Here is an 8,279-nt window from a genome sequence, read left to right on the forward strand (position 1 = left end):
GTGGGGTTGTTAACCAATGTCATAAAACAATATGTGTACTACTGTTTAATGAGAAGCTATTTGTTCTGTAAACCTTCACCTGAAGTACAATTAAAAAAAAAACAAGAGTATCCAGCCTGGGGCTGGTTTTGTAATTAGCTTCCCTAAAAGCAACTGCTCCAAGGCAATGCCCAAACCTTTGACACATGACACGGAAAGTCAGCCAGCAGAAGAGCAGATAAGAGTATACACCAGGATGTTACTCTGGCCATGGTGAGGTCCCACTACGAAGGCAAGCAAGGTAGAGCTGACCACTGCACACGGGAAAAAGATATATATCCTGTGATTAAAAAAAAAAAAACAGAATTACTATCTTTAGTACTTATATAAGAAATGCTAAAGCAATTTGGCAATTAAACCATTACATTCTTGAACACCTTAACAAGAGAGCGGCATTTGAGCAATTAGCCATTTAATCTATGAACTAATAAAAATTGTGTTGTAGGTCTAAACCTTTATCTTGTAAAAATCACTCTCAAAAAGGCAAAGCCTATACAATAAAGTTATGGCAGCTTCTACTACACAGAAATACACAGAAGGGACAATTAAGATATGGCAAACCAGGATTCAGATGAACTGATCAGGAGCTCCAGATGAACCAAAGGGTCGCCAGAATTTTGAGACACATCTGCCAATACAGTAAGTAATCCCCGACTTATGACGTATTTGAGTTACAATGAACCACACTTAGTACTGTTTTTTTTTTACATCTTATCATTAGTAGTATGTACTACATACAATGTTGCAGTGTGTAATTTGCGGATGTTAATCATTCTCAGGGAGCCCTGGTGGTGCAATGGTTAAGAGCTCGGCTGCTAACAAAAACGTCGGCAGTTTGAATTCACCAGCCAGTCCTTGGAAACTCTCTGGGGCAAGTCTACTCTGTCCTATAGGGTCCCTATGAGTTGGAACCGACTCCACAGCACATAACAACAACATCATTCTCAGATGTTCACTCGCAGATGTTCAATGTTAGGATTTATAAAGATACTGATAATAAAAGGCAATAATAATGAAAACAAAAAAAATTCAACTTACATCAGAACCAACTTATGACGGAGTCATCGGAACAGAGCCCCATTGTAAGTCAGAGACTACCTGTATAACAATAACCATAGATATGTTTTATTGATGGTATGCATACACACCAACCACACATTTTCTAAGTATTTCACATGGTGTCATGGATTGAATTATGTTCCCCCCAAAATGTGTGTATCAGTTTGGCTGGGCCATGATTCCTGGTATTGTGTGATTTTCCTATATGTTGTAAATCCTGCCTCTGTGTTGTTAATGAGGGAGAATGGTTGGCAGTTGTGTTAGTAAGGCAGGACTCAGTCTTTAAGATTGGATTGTGTCCTGAGGCAATCTCTTGAGATATAAAAGAGACAAGTGAGCAGAGAGACAGGGGGACCTCATACCACCAAGAAAGCAGTGCCAGGAGCAGAGCGTGTTCTTTGGACCCGGGGTCCCTGCGCGGAGAAGCTCCTAGTCCGGGGGAACATTGATGAGAAGGCCAACAGAGAGAGAAAGCCTTCCCCTGGAGCTGACACCCTGAATTTGGACTTTTAGCCTACTTTACTGTGAAGGAATAAATTTTTCTTTGTTAAAGCCATCCACTTGTGGTATTTCTGTTATAGCAGCACTAGATGACTAAGACACATGGATCATCTTTTTAACGTTCTTACAACTGTATGAGAGTATTATCACCATATCCATTTCACATATAGAGAAGCTGAGACTCAGAGAAATTAAGTGACTTGTCCAAGTTTACACAGCTCACAAGTGATAGAGCTGGAATTTGAATCCAGGCAGTTTGACTCCAGAGCTCATGATCTGAACTACTACAATAAACTGCCTCCTTGTGTAAAGATTGGAAGTAATGTTTCTTTAAGGGGCTCGGTCATAATCACTGGAACATATACTAGAGAGGGCACAAATTTTAGAATTAGGCAGAACTGTGTTCAAATCCTGACTGCCAATACCTCTGTGACCTTAGGGAAGTCATTAACCTCTTTGATCCTCAGTTTATAAAACTGAGATGGTAATACCTACCTTGCAGGGTTGTAGAATGAGATAATATGTGCAGGACTTCGCACACTGTAGATGCTTAAAAGGTAGCTATTATTTATTATTCAGAACTAAGCATCTTTTTTTATTGTGCTTTAAGTGAAAGTTTACAGCTGACGTTGGTTTCTCATACAAAAATTTATACACACATTGTTATGTGACCCTAGCTGCTATCCCTATAATGTGACAGCACACTCATCCTTTCTACCCCGGATTTCCCGTATCCATTCAACCAGCTCCTATCCCTTCCTGCCTCCTCTCGCCTCTGGACAGGAGCTGCCCATTTAGTCTCCTGTATCTACTTGAACTAAGACGCGCACTCTTCACGAGTATCATTTCATGTCCTATAGTCCAGTCTATTCTTTGTCTGAAGAGTTGGCTTCAGGAACGGTTTTAGTTCTGAGTTAACAGAGTCTGGGGACCATGGCTTCTGGGGTTCCTGTAGTTTCAGTCAGAACATTAAGTCTGGTCTTTTCACTAGAATGTGAGTTCTACACCCCACTTTTCTCCTGCTCTGTCAGGGACTCAGAATTGAGCATCTTTGATAACCCTGGCAGAGTCATTGTCTGGGAGAACAAGAAAAAAACAGGAAGTCATGTCATAAAGTTGATTAACTGATAAAGTGGCAGAGCTAATGGAGCATATAATATTAAGAATTTGGGGTTTTGTCCTGCAATCAATGGGAAGTTACTGGAAGATTTTAAACTGGAGTAACATAATGAAGTTTGCACTTTTATTACAAAAGTACTACATTCATGTTTTAAAACAATATCACTCCCTCCCCCCAAAAAAGAAAAAACCAAACCCGTTGCCATACAGTTGATTCCAACTCATAGTGACCCTATAGGACAGAGTAGAACTACCCCATAGGGTTTCCAAGGAGCAGAAGGTGGATTCAAACTGCCGACCTTTTGGTTAGCAGCCAATCTCTTAACCACTGCACCACCAAGGCTCCTTAAAATAATACAGAATTGTATAAAGTAAAAGTCCTCCCCTTATCCTCATATACGCATTTAGAAAGATCACTTTAGCAGCTGTATGGAGGTTGGATTAAGGCAGGAAGAACAGTAATAGGGGCATTTTACTAGTTCAGGCAAGAGACTATGGAGACCAAACAGTCATCAATTACTGTAAACAAAGATGAGAATGTAAGAGGGCAGGGAAATTAGATTAATGGAAAATGAACAACCAGAACGGAAATAATGAGAATGTTCATACAACATTGTGAAGAATGTAACCAATGTCACTGAACAACTTGTGTAGAAATTGTTGAATGGGAACCTAAACTGCTGTATAAATCTTCACCAAAAACACAATAAAATATTATTTAAAAAAAAAAAAAGACTATGGAGAATTGAGGAGCCCTGGTGGCGAAGTGGTTAAGAGTTTGGTTGCTAACCAGAAGGTCGGCAGTTCAAATCCACCAGCCACACCTTGGAAACTCTATGGCGCAGTTCTACTCTGTCCTATAGGGTTGCTATGAGTCCGAATCAACTCTACGGAGACGGGTTTTTTTGATGGAGAATTGAATTTAAATAGTAGAAGTGGAGATGGAGAAGAGGGGAGGTATTTGAAGTATGGGAGAGTAGTGAGAGAAAGGAGTCTGGAGTAAAGTGGAAAGGAGGAAAAGCAGATGATAATAGGAAAAGAGGTAGGATATAGAATAATGTGCCAATGAAAGGTTGTTTTGGGGCTCAAAGGGCAGCAGAAGTGACCAGGAAGAGGAAGGTAACAGTTGATCAGGTTGAATGGGCTACAGAGAGTAACTTGCACAAAAGGCTATCCCCAGTTCCATAGCTCTGGGGTCTGGGTAACCCCTGGAATTGTTTATTCCTACCCACGCACCCACCCCCATTTAAGGACCATACCATACCCCTAAAGTCAGAAATACTTAAAAGATCACTCACAAATATAATGTTCTATAAACTTTTGACAAAAATTTAGAAACAAGCCAAGAGAAAAAAAAAGATAAAAACGATCATTTGTGTTTTAACACTGCACTTTGATAAGGAAAGGAGAAAGGAATAGAAAGACCAAAAAAAGGGAAAGAAGGAAAGAGTAGGGAGTCAGGGACTTGGCTGTATTTGGTAAACTGAACTTTAGACTTGGCTATTTCCTTAAGGCTTAAACCATTTACTATATAACGTGATTGACCTGATGTACTAGACCAGAGTTGTTCAAACTAAAAATCTAATATGGTCATGATATGGCTATGTATCTTATCACTATGAAGTAAACATTATTAACACTGCATAATTCTTTTCCAAAAAGCTATTGTTTATTATCATTGTGTGGCAGGATACACCACAAGGTCAAAAGACCTGGGCCTTAATTGTCAAGCACTTTCTTTTTCTTTCCCTCAGGTAGGTCCCAGGGAAGTAATCTACTTTCCTTACTTTTTAAAAGCTGCCAGCAATGGGGTTCTTCTTCCCAACGAGATTAACTATTATCCCTAATTCACCCCATCTCTCTACTCAAGACAAGTACATAGGCCTGTAGTATTTTAAGGGTTTTGCTTTTAATCACTACGGGGAAATAGACATGTGAGAACACAAATAATAAATATGGGGAAATTGCAAAGGTTACAGATTTTACAAATTTCTAATAGTCGACTCTGGTTCATATTCCCTTCCTTTGTTGTTGTTAGTTGCTATGGAGTCAGTTCCAACTCATGGCGACCTTATGTATAACAACGAAACGTTGCATGATCCTGCACCATCTTCTCAATCAATGGTATGTTTGAGTCCATTGTTGCAGCCATTGTGGAGTGCCTTCCAACCTAGGGGGCTCATCTTCCAGCACTCTACTGGACAATATTCTGTTGTGACCCACAGAGTTTTCAATGGCTAATTTTCGGAAATAGATCGCCAGGCCTTTCTTCCTAGTCTGTCTTAGTCTGGAAGCTCTGCTGAAATTGTCCACCATGGGTGACCCTGCTGGTATTTGAGATACCAGTGGCACAGCTTCCAACGTCATAGCAACACGCAAGCCACTAGAGTCAGACAAACTGACAGGTGTGTGGTAGATTCCCTTCCTTAATGATACAGTAATTACTGAGATCCCCTTAGGCCTTTATTCTTGAGGTTTCATCAAGCCTCCGTACTTGACACAAAACCCAGAACACAAAACTATCTCTCATGTATCAGACTGGCAAAACAAATAGGTACTATCTTATGTTACTGGTGGGAGTGTAAATTGGTTCCACCTCCACGGTCATCATCAGTTTAGCCATACCTACCAAATTATAAATGTGCAAACCTTCCGTCCCAGAAATCTGACTTCTAGAAATTCATACTACAGATATACTCTCACATGTACAAAATGACATAAACAAGGTTTTTCACTGTAGCATTGTTTGCAATAGAAAAGGACTGGAAACCACCTAAGCGTTTCTCAATAAGATAATGGTGAAATAAATTATGTTCCTACAGTGGGAAACTATACAGCTATATAAAAAAACAAACAAACAAGGTTTATAAAGCAAATGTTCTACATTCTACTTTGGTGGGTAGCATCTGGGGTCTTAAAGGTTGTGAGAGTCCATCTAAGATACTCCACTGGTCTCACCCCTTCCGGAGCAAGGGAGAATGAAGAGAATAGGATACGAGGAAAAGATTAGTCCAAAGGACTAATGCACCACAGCTACCACGGCCTCCACCAGACTGAGTCCAGTACAGCTAGATGGTGCCCGGCTGCCACCACTGACTGCTCTGACTGGGATCACAATAGAGGGTTCTGGACAGAGCTGGAGAAGGATGTAGAACAAAATTTTGACACACAAAAAAAGACCAGATTTACTGGCCTGACAGAGACTGGAGAAACCCCGAAAGCATGGCCCCAGACACCCTCTTAACTCAGTACTGAGGTCACTCCTGAGGTTCACCCTTTAGCCAGAGATTAGACAGGCCCATAAAACAAGCAATAATACACGTAGCTCAACCATGTATATGAGACTGAATGGGCTCACCAGCCCAGGGGCAAGGACAAGAAGGCAGGAGGGGACAGGAAAGCTGGAGGAATGGAAATGGGGAACCCAAGGTCGAGAAGGGGAGAGTGTTGACACATCGTGGGGATGGCAACCAATGTCACAAAACAATATGTATATTAGTTGTTTAATGAGAAACTAATTTGCTCTGTAAACCTTCATCTAAAGCACAATAAAAAAGAATAAAAACAAAGAAAGTAGTTTTAAGCATCAGAAAAAAAAGAGGAACTTCTTTTTTAAATTCACTTTTTATTGTTGAAAGTATACACTGCAAAACATACATTAATTCAACAATTGCTACATGTACAATTTAGGGACATTGATTACATTCTTCAAGTTGTGCAACCATTTTCGCCCTCCTTTTGCAAATTGTTCCTGCCCAGTTAGCATGAACTCACTCCTCCCTAAGCTTCCTATCTAATCTTTCGAGTTGCTGTTGGCAATTTGATCCCATATAGATAGTTCTTCAAAAGATCATTATGTTCAAGGCAAACATTCTTTACTAAATAAGCTAACTTTTTGTTTGGTTTAAAGAAGACTTCAGGGGATATTTTTGGTTGAAGGTTTAAAGATTATCTCAGGGCAACAGTTTCGGGGAATCATCCAGTCTCCATGGCTCCAGAAAGTCTGGATTATGAGGAACCTCTTTATATACCGATAGGGAATGAGCTCCAGTACGTATTCTTAAATTTTAAAAAGCAAGATTCAAGACACAGTATGTTACCATTTAAGAAAAAAAGGAGGGATAAAACTATATGTACACATCTTTGCTTGAATAAGCATAAATTAGCTCTAACATATTGTTAACATTGGTTGCCTCTGGGGAGGGGATGGATGGATGGCTGGGGGCCAGGGGTGGGAGGGAGATGTTTTAGTATATATCTTTATGCTTTTTGATTTTTGAATCATGTGAATGTATTACCTATTCAAAATATAAGTATTATTTTAAAAACAAAATAATAAAATTTATCCCCACAATAGAACTCTGAACTCTGTACTAGAATGTAGGGAGGCTTGATGGAAGCCACTTCCAGGAATAAAAACCCTTTACTGCAACTACAATACTTAAATATGCCCACTACTCTCAAATAGATAATTTATATTTCTAAGAATCTCAAGCAGGGCTAGGACTAGGGTGGGGCAAGTGAGGCACTCACCTCATGTGCAAAATTTAAGGGAGTGCCAAAAAATTCAGTTATCAATATAAACAACATTTTTAATGTAATATTTTCTTAAATAAAAATTAATGCAAAAAACCGTGATGAACAAAATATCAAAATTTTATATAAAAAGGATCAGTAACAGTGCCATACTGAGTCATATTGGAGCCTGGGGCAAAAGGTAAAATGTGTGCTTCATATACATTTTTTTTATTGTGGTAAATATATGTGTAACAAAACATTTTCCATTTCAACATTTTTTACATGTACAATTCAGTGACAATAATTATGTTCATCATGTTGTTCAACCAACACCACTACCCCTTTCCAAATTTTTCCATCACCTTTAACAGAAGCTCTGTGTCCCCTCAGCACTATGGAGACTATTTTTCCCTCCTGCTCACCTGCCTTTGGTAACCACTAATAAACTTTGGTCACTATACACTGCAGGACTTTGCAACATTTCGTACTGTTATACATGGGGTTGCTGTAAGTCAGAGCCATCCCGACGGTAACTAATAAGATATTTCATATAAGTGAGATCATACAGTATTTGTCCCTTTGTGACTGATTTATTTCACTCAGCATGCTGTTTTCAAGGTTTATACATGTTGTAACATGTATCAGAACTTCATTTCTCCTTATGGCTGAATAATATTCCATTGTATGTATGTACAGCATTTTGTTTATCCATTCATCTATCGATGGACATTTAGGTTGTTTCCAACTTTTGGCTATTGTGAATAGTGCTGCAGTGCACATTGGTATACAAGTATCTGTTTGCATTCCTGCTTTCAATTCTTTTGGGTATATACCTAGGCGTGGAATTGCTGGATCATATGGTAGTTCTATGTTTAACTTTTTTAGGAACCGCAAAACTGTTTTCCACAGCGGCCATACCATTTTACAATCCCACCAGCAATGGACGAGGGTCTCAATTTCTCCAGTCCTTGTCAACACCTATTGTTTTCCATTTTTTAAATCATAGCCATCCTAGTGGGTCTGAAGTGATACCTCATTATGGT

The sequence above is a fragment of the Trichechus manatus genome, unplaced genomic scaffold, assembly GCF_000243295.1.
Source record: "Trichechus manatus latirostris isolate Lorelei unplaced genomic scaffold, TriManLat1.0 scaffold00051, whole genome shotgun sequence".
NCBI lineage: Eukaryota > Metazoa > Chordata > Mammalia > Sirenia > Trichechidae > Trichechus > Trichechus manatus.